This window comes from Mustela putorius, unplaced genomic scaffold (genome assembly GCF_011764305.1).
Source record: "Mustela putorius furo isolate JIRA1106 unplaced genomic scaffold, ASM1176430v1.1 tig00000765_pilon_pilon_pilon, whole genome shotgun sequence".
Classification (NCBI taxonomy): domain Eukaryota; kingdom Metazoa; phylum Chordata; class Mammalia; order Carnivora; family Mustelidae; genus Mustela; species Mustela putorius.
Window position 1 is genome coordinate 7,762,683 of NW_025421470.1, and position 3,086 is coordinate 7,765,768.

General features: G+C 37.6%; 1 non-coding gene across 1 annotated transcript; it reads left to right on the plus strand.

The window, feature by feature from the left end:
- The first annotated feature begins 2,721 nt into the window (after nucleotides 1-2,721).
- Nucleotides 2,722-2,829, plus strand: LOC123393220. Its single transcript, XR_006607949.1, has one exon. It is a non-coding gene; the product is annotated as a U6 spliceosomal RNA (small nuclear RNA).
- Nucleotides 2,830-3,086: the final 257 nt, after the last annotated feature.

Consider the following 3,086-nt stretch of genomic DNA (forward strand, 5'->3'; position numbering starts at 1 on the left):
ATTTATAGTTTATTGTCCACCAGTTATACCTCAGTAATGCTGTTGAGGAAAAACTAATGCTGTGAGGGGAAAGAAAGAAGAAATTGTCTACCACAGAGGAGACACTAAACAATCAAGTCCAACAAAATTATTCAGCTTGTTGATGTTACGGAGACTTTGTCACTGGTCACTCCATCTGGTGTGATGAGTGTCTTAGTTAGTTCCAGCTGCTATAACAAATTACCACAAGCTGACTAGCTTAAACAACAAAAATTTACTTCTTACAGTTCTGGAAGCTGGAAGTCCAGGATCAAGGCACTTGCATACCCAGTGTCTGGTGAGGGCCACCTTCTTGTCAGAACTTCACATCGGGGAGAGAGAGAGAGACATCCCTCACATGTCTTTTCTTTTGAGGGCACTAATCCCATTGGTAAGGGCTCCAACCTTATCACCTCATTGACTGTCAGAAGCCCCACCTCCAAATATCATTACACTGGGGACTAGGCTTCAACATATGAATGTTGAGGATACGGTCAATCCGTAGCAATGGAATCTGACCAAGAGTGCCCCTTGTGGAAGCCTCTTACACAAGTTGGTGCAGCCACTTTGGAAAACAGTGTGGAGATTCCTTAAGAAATTAAAAATAGAGCTTCCCTATGACCCTGCAATTGCACTATTGGGTATTTACCCCAAAGATACAGATGTAGTGAAAAGAAGGGCCATCTGTACCCCAATGTTCATAGCAGCAATGGTCACAGTTGCCCAAAAGTGGAAAGAACCAAGATGCCCTTCAACAGACGAATGGATAAAGAAGATATGGCCCATATATACAATGGAGCATTATGTCTCCATCAGAAAGGATGAATACCCAACTTTTGTATCAACATGGATGGGACTGGAGAAGTCTATGCTGAGTGAAATAAGTCAAGCAGAGAGAGTCAATTATCATATGGTTTCACTTATTTGTGGAGCATAAGGAATAATATGGAAGACATTAGGAGAAGGAAATGAAAAGCTAATTGGGGTAAATCAGAGGGGGAGATGAAGCATGAGAGACTATGGGCTCTGAGAAATAAACTGAGGTTTTCGAAGGGGAGGGAGGTAGGAGGATGGGTGAACCTGGTGGTGGGTATTAAGGAGGGCACATATTGCATGGAGCACTGGGTGTAGTGCATAAACAATGAATCTTGGAACACTGAAAAAATAAAGTTAAAACAAAAAGAGAGTGCCCTTGCTCATACAGGATTTACTGTATAGATTTATAAAATATATTTCTTTTTGAGGGTCCTAGACCAAAATATTCCAAAACCATTTGTTTAATATCTGAAATTATTGTGCAAACATACTAACGAGGTGACATCAAATTTTTCTTACATCAGACCTTAACAATTTTACTGTGTTAGTCTTAAACAATTAAATATGTATAACAATATTAGACTTTATTCCATAGCCAGTCATATCTACAGAAATACAACCCACAGAAGAACTTTTGATTTGAAAAGCCCTCCTATTTTTCTTTAAAACATTTAAATTTATTAAATATGTAAATAAAATTTAAATATATTTATATATATATATATTTAAATATTTTATATTTTTAAATTTCTTTAAGACATCATTTTAAGGTCTGAAATTTGCAATTTACCTAAAATTTAGCTTGGCTTGGGGGTGAAGGGGGCTTGATATAGCGCTTACTTCTTATTATATCACCATGTCTGTAAAAAAATACGGCTCTGTGGAAAAATGATGCCAACTATTGATTGGTTTATTGATTCAGCTATATTATTTGCCTTATTTTTTTGTGGTGTAAATATTTTATATTAACAAAAATAATTTTAAATCCCATCTGCATAATTCTAAAGCTTTAGCTTCATTTAATTCATGAACACCTGAAGATGTAATAAAGGGGGTCATTAGGTTCTTGAATGGAGAAATGGTTTTGTTTTTTAGTCTTGATGCATTTTGATGAAAAAAAATGTTCTTACAATGACTTCTTGTTTCCATGAGGTAGAGAGTGGGTCTTTAGTGCTTGGAACCAATGGAGCTACAACTTAGACCATAGAATGCATTGCTTTGAGTACACAGGTGTTATCAGAGCAAAATCCTACCATGGAAAGATCCATTGGGAGTGGAGTGTTGCGAAAGTCCAATCAAAGTAAGCACCACCCTCGATCTAGGAAGTCGTGCTGTGGATGGGAAATGATAAAGGAGTGGGCACTCAGAAGCTAAAAGGGAAGCTGGGGACTTCTAGTCTCAAATGTGGGCCCCCAAATGTGTCCACAGTGTGAGTAATCATAAAATCAAGACAGCTGTGGGTCATGCAAGGAGAAGATGGTCCCTTTGGGTCCTCTGACAGAGAACATACTTTGGTCCCCTTGAAAATGGGTTGGCATGGGGGTGAAATGGACAACCACACTTAAAAGGAAAACTAAATATTTCTCCTAAGATCCACACCCCCCTGAAAAGACACTCTTAACCATAATGAATATATAAAGAATCATCAGCCACTCTTGAATACTCAACAAGCATCCTCCCTCCTCCTCCCTCCTACTCACTCCTCTAAATAAGAAGGTATGCACAGACACAGTGAGCTTTTTGGAGACATTGGAGAATTCACAAGATGCTTTATTTTCTGACACACATGCTTTCAACCTATTTGGAAAATGTTCTACTTTGAGCAATGTTTCTTACTCTGAAATACACCAAATAATTTTTAATAAAATAAAAACTACTAAGTATCTTGTGCTCGTTTTGGCAGCACATAGGCTAAAACTGGAACGATCCAGAGAAGATTAGCATGATCTCTGTGCAAGAAAGACATGCAAACCTATTCAGTATATAGTTAAATGTGCTTTGTTTAAATTTAAAGGAAATTTATAGATCTTAGAATATTTTATTTTGGATGGTATCATGAGTTGAAGTTGATAACGTCATGATGGTATCTTGTGATGAGTTGAACACAAGATGCTATTATCATTCAAGGGAATGGGGTCATACGCACATGGCATGTTTTTACTCACATACTAACTACATGCTGCACGAGACCCACTCACGCTGTGGCTAACTGACTTTAGAGTCTTACTTTTAGATCACTAATTTAAGAAGCT